This window comes from Mytilus californianus, unplaced genomic scaffold (assembly GCF_021869535.1).
Source record: "Mytilus californianus isolate M0D057914Y unplaced genomic scaffold, xbMytCali1.0.p SCAF_12, whole genome shotgun sequence".
Taxonomy (NCBI): domain Eukaryota; kingdom Metazoa; phylum Mollusca; class Bivalvia; order Mytilida; family Mytilidae; genus Mytilus; species Mytilus californianus.
The window spans coordinates 24,978,053-24,987,848 of record NW_026262604.1 but is presented as its reverse complement, the minus strand read 5'-3'; the positions used below and the strand labels follow the sequence as shown (position 1 = coordinate 24,987,848).

Genomic DNA, 9,796 nt, shown 5'->3' with positions numbered 1-9,796 from the left:
TTAATTAGGATATTTTCGAATATTTACACAATAGCGTGTCTTGTTATATGTACCATCTAAGCATCCCACTATGAAGTGTTACCATTAGAGTAACACTAATCGGAGTAAATTAAATCGGGGTTCAAAATAATTAACCCCCAGTTAAAAAAAAATGATGAGTCACTTATAGTGGCTGAATAGTTGAAAAAAACTATCCATATTGTATCTTATCAATGGCATTATGCAAACGTACTTTCAATAACAATATAAAAATTAGAAGATGTGGTAAGATTGCCAATGAGACAACTCTCCACCAGAGACCAAATGGCATAGAAATTTACAACAATAGGTCAGCATACGGCCTTCAAGAATGCGCAAAACCCATACCGCATAGCCAGCTATAAAAGGCTCCTAAATGACAAATGTAAGATAATACAAACAAGTAAACTAACGGCGTGATTTATTTACAAAACAATGACCGAAAAACAAATTTGATATACAGCAACAAACGACAAATTAATACTGAATTACAGGCTCTTGACTTGGTCAGGCACATACAGACTTTATTGATTGATTGATTGTTGTTGCTTCACACCACTTTTAGCACTCTTGGCTACATAATGGCGGTCGATTTTTATTGGTGGAGGAAGCCGTAGTGCCCGGAGAGAATCATCAACATTCGACAAGAAACTGGCAATTTTAGACCATTAAAATTAGAGCCGAACGCACCTGCTACGAGCGGGGTTTGAAATCACCTCAGAGTTCATAGACTATAGAGATCACACTGAAGATTTTAATTTACTATTAATCACCCAAATCAAACATTAGATATGTTTATATATGCTGACCATTGGAACTTGAATTATGATGCCTAGTTTTCTATAATTTAAACTATATGCAGACATGTATCATTTTTATTACAACAGCAGGTTAAATAATTTCAATGGTAAATTCGGTATACTATATAACAACAACATTTTTTCGAATTTCTAATATTTCGTTGACTTTGATCTTGTTCTGGATATACGTCTAAGACAGAGGTGAAAAGGTCAATTATATCTATTTACGGAATTCATTGCACAATACCATACATGATGTTTACTTCATTCATTCAATTGTCACGCACAGAGGAAACCCGTAAAATGTTAGGGAATTTGTTATCTTAATTGACGCACAGAATAAACAATTTGATTTAAATGAATGATTTTATACCAATATAAAGAAGAGACACAACAGTAAGAATATACCATGTTGTTATTTTTCGAGATCTAAAATTATTTATGAAGTAAATACAGGTGCGGAACTGCAATTTAAAAAAAAGGGGGGGGGGGGGTGCTGGAAAGCCAACGTTTGCAGTGACACTTGGAAAAAATCTATGCATTTATCAAACATGAAGCTCCATAAAAGGAGACACGCCCCGGCCCCCTCCCTAAACCCACCTGTGAAATGTGGTAATATAGGCAGTCACGTTCGTCGGAATGGATACGATTGATCCTTCTAGGGATAGTGCTTTGCTCTTTGCGCTTTGAAATATTAGAACAAAATCAATTATACGGACATATATATTTTTGTCTGTCATAGTTTTGTCTGTCATTCTGAGAAAAGGTTGTTTTGTTCCTCGGTATGTTCTTTCATGAACTCATTTTTTTTTCTATTTCGGAAAAACTTTAAAATGTGAATTGAATGGTGATGCTAGACATTAGCTTAACAAGTGAAAAAAATATAAATATATCTTGTTAAATCACCAATAAAATATTTTATCTCAACAAAATTTGTAACTAAAAAGCAAACAAGATAGCCACATAAAACAGTTATTTTTTGGTCCTCAATGCTCTTCAACTTCGTACTTTATTTGTCCTTTTAACTTTTTTGATTTGAGCATCGCTGATGAGCAATTTGTAGACGAAGCGCTCGTCTTGCATACAAAATTACATTTGTCACATGCTGAAGCTCACGTTTCTATTGTTTCTTAGCCTAGTACAAATAAATCTGATATTTAAACACTAAACACATTTACACTTCTTGTCTATATTTGTGCAATGCATGGAAAGCTGACTGTAATAAAACTGTAAATAAAGATCATAAAAATATAGCTTCTCTATAGGCTTGTACAAACATTGCACAATGCCATGTATCTCTGTACTTGTGGCATTTTAGTGGCGTTGGTTCAGCTGTGAAGGACAGTCACGAACATTGAAGTATGCAACTGTTAGTTTTCATGTCGGCTGGTTTTGTATTTTGAGCTTGATTTAAGTGACTGAATAAGAGCCTGAGCTATTGTAAAGACACCTGCCTATAGTTGTCGATTGTATGTTCATCTTAAGATGTTTTAGGCTATTTATGCCGTTTAGTTGCTGTGTAATTGATGTACACCCCACTTCTCCTTTTATTCATATAAACGAATAAATATCAGTTTGAGTTTTAAGGTTATTTGTTATATCATTAGAGCTTTAAGGTTGTTTGGTATATCATTAGAGTTTTAAGGTTGTTTGGTATATCATTAGAGTTTTAAGGTTGTTTGGTATATCATTAGAGTTTTAAGGTTGTTTGGTATATCATTAGAGTTTTAAGGTTGCTTGGTATATCATTAGAGTTTTAAGGTTGTTTGGTATACCGTTAGAGTTTTAAGGTTGTTTGGTATATCATTAGAGTTTTAAGGTTGTTTGGTATATCATTAGAGTTTTAAGGTTGTTTGGTATATCATTAGAGTTTTAAGGTTGCTTGGTATATCATTAAAGTTTTAAGGTTGTTTTGTATACCGTTAGAGTTTTAAGGTTGTTAGGTATATCAATAGAGTTTTAAGGTTGTTTGGTATACCATAAGGGTTTTAAGGTTGTTGGGTATATCAATAGAGTTTTAAGGTTGTTTGGTATATCATTAGAGTTTTAAGGTTATTTGGTATATCATTAGAGTTTTAAGGTTGTTTGGTATTTCATTATAGATTTAAGGTTGTTTGGTATATCATTAGAGTTATAAGGTTGTTTGGTATATCATTAGAGTTTTAAGGTTGCTTGGTATATCATTAGAGTTTTAAGGTTGTTTGGTATACCGTTAGAGTTTTAAGGTTGTTTGGTATATCATTAGAGTTTTAAGGTTGTTTGGTATATCATTAGAGTTTTAAGGTTGTTTGGTATATCATTAGAGTTTTAAGGTTGCTTGGTATATCATTAAAGTTTTAAGGTTGTTTTGTATACCGTTAGAGTTTTAAGGTTGTTAGGTATATCAATAGAGTTTTAAGGTTGTTTGGTATACCATAAGGGTTTTAAGGTTGTTGGGTATATCAATAGAGTTTTAAGGTTGTTTGGTATATCATTAGAGTTTTAAGGTTATTTGGTATATCATTAGAGTTTTAAGGTTGTTTGGTATTTCATTATAGATTTAAGGTTGTTTGGTATATCATTAGAGTTATAAGGTTGTTAGGTATATCATTAGATTTTTAAGGTTGCTTGGTATATCATTAGAGTTTTAAGGTTGTTTGGTATATCATTATAGAGATTTAAGGTTGTTTGGTATATCATTTGAGCTTTAAGGTGGTTGTTTGGGATATCATAAGAGTTTTAAGGTTGTTTGGTATATCATTAAAGTTTTAAGGTTGTTTGGTATATCATTAGAGTTTTAAGGTTGTTTGGTATATCATTAGAGTTTTAAGGTTGTTTGGTATTTCATTATAGATTTAAGGTGTTTGGTATATCATTAGAGTTATAAGGTTGTTAGGTATATCATTAGATTTTTAAGGTTGCTTGGTATATCATTAGAGTTTTAAGGTTGTTTGGTATATCATTATAGAGATTTAAGGTTGTTTGGTATATCATTAGAGCTTTAATGTGGTTGTTTGAGATATCATAAGAGTTTTAAGGTTGTTTGGTATATCATTAAAGTTTTAAGGTTGTTTGGTATAGCATAAGAGTTTTAAGGTTGTTTGATATATCATTAGAGTTTTAAGGTTGTTTGGTTTATCATTAGGGTTTTAAGGTTGTTTGGTATATCATTAGAGTTTTAAGGTTGTTTGAACGCTGTGATACTTATCATATACTAATCAGTACAGTGAGCAAGATATTGTGAATGTTTAATACAAAATTGATCGGACAGAATGTGTTCTGATAACATCGAACACTTGAAGTAAATGTTTGCGGTCTTGTGGAACTTCTTTTAGGCTAGTACCCATCATGTGTCAGTCCCTTTAATGGTAAAGTCTACTTTCGCTGTTCCTAAGGAATTCACAGCATAACAGTGGTAATGGCCGTCATTTTCTTTATTATAATTAGAAATCACCAATGTATTGTTGTTCTCTTTTCCAAAATTAGTTGGAAAAGGGTTTGTATGCTGTAAAACAAATTGAAAAAGAATAAATACGCTTTTAGGTCATAGTTCATATTCAGCGCTTTCGCTCCATTTTGTTCGTCAAGGTTTTTGATAGAAAAATGCTGAAGACAATTACAAAAATGTTCCAAATATAACGCAGCCCTGTGCTCGCCTCGAGTGTCGGATGTCGTATGTTCAATCCAAGACCGGGTCAAACCCGGTATGCACCGCTTCTTATTATAAGGGATTATAGAAAAGACTTGTCGGCTCGGAGTCAGAATGGTGTGTCCGGGTAGTCCGTCGGACTGTTGCCTTCATGACTAGCAACTTAAAAATACAGCGCAGCGTGTCGGTCTAGTACAAAGCAGGGTTTCAATAATCATATTGCCTTAAAATATTTTTGTGCTCATATGCATGTTATATTTTCCACTGAACGTTAAATACCAATCCACCAAACCCCGTGTATTTAGGAATAAAACTTCAAGAACAACGAAAAAAGCACCATTTTGATAACTTGGCTTATATTTAAATGTTCTTGAGTCATACCTCTAAAGATATTTGGCTACAAGATGGCATGTGAATGATGTAGATGTGGGTAAAACATTTACCATATTGATTCCGTGAAGGATTTGTCATGTTTTGATTTCCCAAAAATATGTGTTAAATGATACATTAATGACAGCAAAAATAGCTTTTGGTTAAAATCGTTTTTGATGTGGTTTGGTTGATGTTTTAATGGCGTATACCCATACCCCCTTTTATTCACAGTTCAGTAATAGATTAACGAAACTAAAAGCAATATCAACCAAATTTGAAGAATTGTAGTATAATTAGATATAAGAAGATGTGGTATGAGTGCCAATGAGACAACTCTCCATCCAAGTCAAAATTTATAAAAGTAAACCATTATAGGTCACAGTACGGTCTTCAATAACTGTTTTGCAATTTATTTGGCCAACTATCTGCTTTTATCTTTCCAATTTGTGTGTGCCACTATCATAAATACCCCCTTTTTCAGTGGCGGGTTTAAACATATTCTGGAGTACCAACCCAAAACTTCCTTTTTATTTTAATGTTTGATTAGTTCTGAATTGAATATGAACTAAATAATTACAATTGGATTAACAAATCTTAATTAGAATTCGACGTAATTTGTAGTTCCATGCAGCAGACATTTTTATAAAATCTTTCTTGTACGAATTTCACACCAACATAAAATCAAAACAAAGCTTCGGTATTAGGCAGATATAGTACACGTCACGTTTGGTTTGATCTATCTTTTTTTTGTCCGATTTACTGTAATTTTCCATACTTTGATTTTCGAAACCCAAAAGGTTGACTAGAGTATCAACATTAGGTTATCTCATGGGTCTTCTCCGGGCGTCTTTCGCAGTCACGTCCGGTCAAATTTGGAACGCTAAATTAGATGCCTCGTGTAGAGAGAATAGCACACTCTTTCCACGTTAAGAACCCTTGTTACAACTTTTTTAATTTTTAAAAGGGCCTGTTGCAAGGCTTAATTTCTATCTGTATCCAATAGACCTATTTTCCAGAGGGAATCAAAATTTCCCGCTAATCATCCCGGTTGACCCCCTTTTGCAGGACATACTTATTGTATGTATTGTTAATCTATTCTCGACCTGAACATGCACGAAACATTTGCCACTGGTCGTAAGGCTAACAACAGTTAGTCGATCAGTCGATATTCTGGTATTCCTTACCTGCTATTTGCCAATGGTGATTAAAAAATCAAGCCTTCCTTTAGTTTTTTTTAGAATTTGTTTATCTCCTGATTAATTGAGGTGTACTCGATATTACCTTTTATTGATATTCGCTTTTTTTCGTAGTGCTGCTGTTGAAAAAAAAATGCTTCAATGAGCTTTTTTGGTTGTCAAGGTCAAACTTATGACGAATAGTATACATTATCTGTACACAAGCCGTCAGTGGCCCAATGTTGTATATACTGGTCAGTAAATTCTATATGGGACGAGAGCGGGTAATGTTTAGGACGATATATGTTGTTAAACATGTGTATTACATATAACTAACTTCTAGATGATTTGGTCTCTGGTGGAGAGTTGTCCCATTGGCAATCATACCACATCTTCTGATTTTTAAATGATCAGTAAGCCAGGTCACAGAATCAATGAAATCTATAGACGATAGGATATTATTAAATGTGCGGATACCTTGAACTCATATCCAATGGTGGGTTCCGGATATCCAGTGACTATACACGTTATCCGTACGTCTGTATGGTACTTGACTTGTATATGCTGATTGGAGGTTGGATTTACGATAATTGGTTTTGCTATATTAATGTTAAATTAAAATAAAAAGTATTAAGGATGTTCACTACACTTGTTTTTGATTATTTTGTCTGCTATTCGGATTCCTCTAGTTTTATCTATGAAGTACCAAAAAATTTTTAACAGTCTTTTAAAAAATCTGTTATTTTGAAACAACAGGAGCAAACACCCTTAAAGAAAATACCAAATGTAATTATTTTTTTTTATAAATATTTGAATCAGAGAGCGAAAACGAGATTACAGATACAAATGCTCAACTTGAATAGTACATGCGCTAAAAAAGGAGCTATAGAAGAGGGGCGAAAGATACCAGAGGGACATTCAAACTCATAAATCGAAAATAAATTGACAAAGCCATGGCTAAAAAAGAAAAAGACAAACAGACAAACAATAGTACATAAAACACAACATAGAAAACTAAAGACTAAGCAACACGAACCCCACCAAAAACTGGGGGTGATCTCAGGTGCTCCGGAAGGGTAAGCAGATCCTGCTCCACATGTGACACCCGTAGTGTTGCTCATGTTAGTACAAACCCGGTAAATAGTCTAATCCGGTAGGTCACATTCGTGAACAGGGAACAGGATTGTAGCTACGACATTAGGAACATATCCGCTATCATCTGTGAAACGGATATTCCATAACGGTCTACCAACTCGTGGTGGCGTCCGTAAAATTTACGAAGGGATGATTTCAACTTCACCGTTTGGAACTCTTGGTTTAATAGCTTCCTTGTGAGCAGCAACCCTCTATCAAGGAAATCATAACTTTCTCGATTTAAAAGATTGCTAATTACTATATTAAACTTACAAGGAAGATAATACATGTACATGAAATAAATAATATTTCAATTTTCTACTTAAAACTTTTGAAAATTTAATGGCAACTATTTTTTTTTCATCACTAATCACTGAACACAAACATAAAGACACCTTAAAAAATACATTTTGTGTAGCAAGTTAAATTATTCGTACATTTGTTTATATTGCAGCATATATCTAAGTAAAGAGTCTTGAATGGAAACCTATGGATAATCGGAACACAATGCACTATACAGAAAGGGGTTATGATTGTTGAAGCGGGATGATGATTTGGTGAAATCAAAAAAGAAGGTAGCACCATGGCCAAAACGTCAAACAGACATATATTAGTTCACAAGACGATTAATAAAAAAACTGAAGATTCAACACAGCAAAACCCGCAAAAATGAAACGTTTCTGCTGGTTGATTTTGAAGAATTGTAGTATAATTACTGTTTTGATATTTTATTTTGCTAAATATTTGCTTTAATCATATATCTTTTTTTCGTGCCACTATTTTTAATTACCCCTTGTTGCAGTGGCGGGTTAAAATACTCTGCTAATCATCCGGGACCCCTTATTGTTTTAATGTTTAATTCGTTCAAAATGAATATGAACAAAGCCCTGTTCTTTTGCTTTTTGTGTATTTTTTGCTGTGGACGTTCTGATTTTGTGTCATGAATGGATACTCCATATCCTTTGTTTTTTCTATTTAAATACCAGCAACCTTATATGAGGGTCTTGAAAGGGGGTGGTTCCTTCGTTTCTGTATTCTTTATTTTTTACGCCATTTTTATCTATTCTTTATACTTTTTGCCTATTATTCTTTATTCTTTATTATTTTGGTCTATTTTCCTCTATTCTTTATATTTTTTGTCCGTTATTCTCTATTCTGTTAACACTCATATACACCCTCTTTTATTATGTAAACGATCATTAACTAAGCAAACACCAATCTTTCAATCAATCTATATTCTAGTGTCCTGTACCTGCTGATTGAGGATTTGCCAATGCTGATAACAAAAATACTTTTTTTTAAATACACATGGATAATCGGAACACAATGCAACATGCCGGAAAGGGTTATGATTGAGGAGATGAACATTTAATTACATCGAAAAGGGAAGGCCGCACCATGACCAAAAGGCCAAATAGTCTTACATTATTCCACAATCTGGAAACTTGTCTCGGTGGCAAACATACCACATTTTTTTTATTTTCATAAAATCGTGATATTAATTCAGATTCTAACAAACTATCTTACATGGAATGTGTCTGTTACAAAGTTGATTGTTACAGCAATAGGAATTTGCCGATTTCTGACACGCCTAGAAAAAAGTATCAAAGAGTTGTACATATAGGTTAATTTACGATAAATTGTTATTTCAGTATATGCCAGTATATAAAATATCATTATGATTAAAAACAAGTAATATCTGTAAAAAAAGATATCTAACGCATTCAGATGTGAGCATCGAGTTTAAAACAAACCATGAATCTTTATTAGTTTTTTTTATCATAGCTAAAAAGTCATAGTATATTCGCTTTTCTCTAAAGAATTAAAATAAATACTGCATGATACTTAACTAAATGTATATTCATATATAAATAAGTATTTTCCAGAGATAAATAAGTATATATAGCTGTGAAATAGACACAAACATAAGATAGTAGGTTACAATCTGTAATGATTAACAAACTTGAAACAGTTTAGCACCATGCAAAAATGTCAATTATAACTATATGTCCAGCTCAACATTAACAGTCAGATATACAACCTATTTCGGTGAGTATATCGGGGACGAACGGACGTCAAAGAGAGATGATCTATTTAATACAGCTTTTTACAAGTAATTAAATTTACGGTATATGAGTTTGACATTCTTTTTCAAGTATAATATTTTTTCAATCTTGCAAAATATTTACGCATTATTGTAACATAAAAATAAGAAGATGTGGTATGATTGTCAATGAGACAAATCTCCACAAGAGACCAAATGACACAGAAATTAACAACTATAGGTCACCGAACGGCCTTACTTCACATATAAACAAGAGCCACTCTAAAAAGAGTTATGAGAGACTATACAATGATTATATATATATATATATGTACACACTAAAATTAAAACATGAAAAATAATAAAAATATACATTTTAAGAATATAATAAACATTTTCTTTTCAATAAAATATCAAAGCATCTTTTGGCAGTGTAAAAGTAAACATTTTCATCACTAAATAAAAATACAATTTTTTTTGTAACCTGTCATACTATAAAATCAAATCTATATTACTCGCATGGTCGTATATATAAGTATAACGAAATCAGAGATATATATCTAAATTAGATTGAATATTTTGTACTCTTTAAGATTATTATTACACCTTGTAAGTTTCAGACTGC

At 32.6% G+C, this 9,796-nt stretch overlaps 1 long non-coding RNA gene across 1 annotated transcript; it reads right to left on the bottom strand.

The window, feature by feature from the left end:
- Positions 1–4,072: 4,072 nt before the first annotated feature.
- Positions 4,073–8,720, bottom strand: LOC127722424 (uncharacterized). The gene is made up of 3 exons (XR_007991721.1): positions 8,655–8,720; positions 6,471–6,592; positions 4,073–4,302 (listed from the first exon to the last, which is right to left on the bottom strand). It is a non-coding gene; the product is annotated as an uncharacterized LOC127722424 (long non-coding RNA).
- Positions 8,721–9,796: the final 1,076 nt, after the last annotated feature.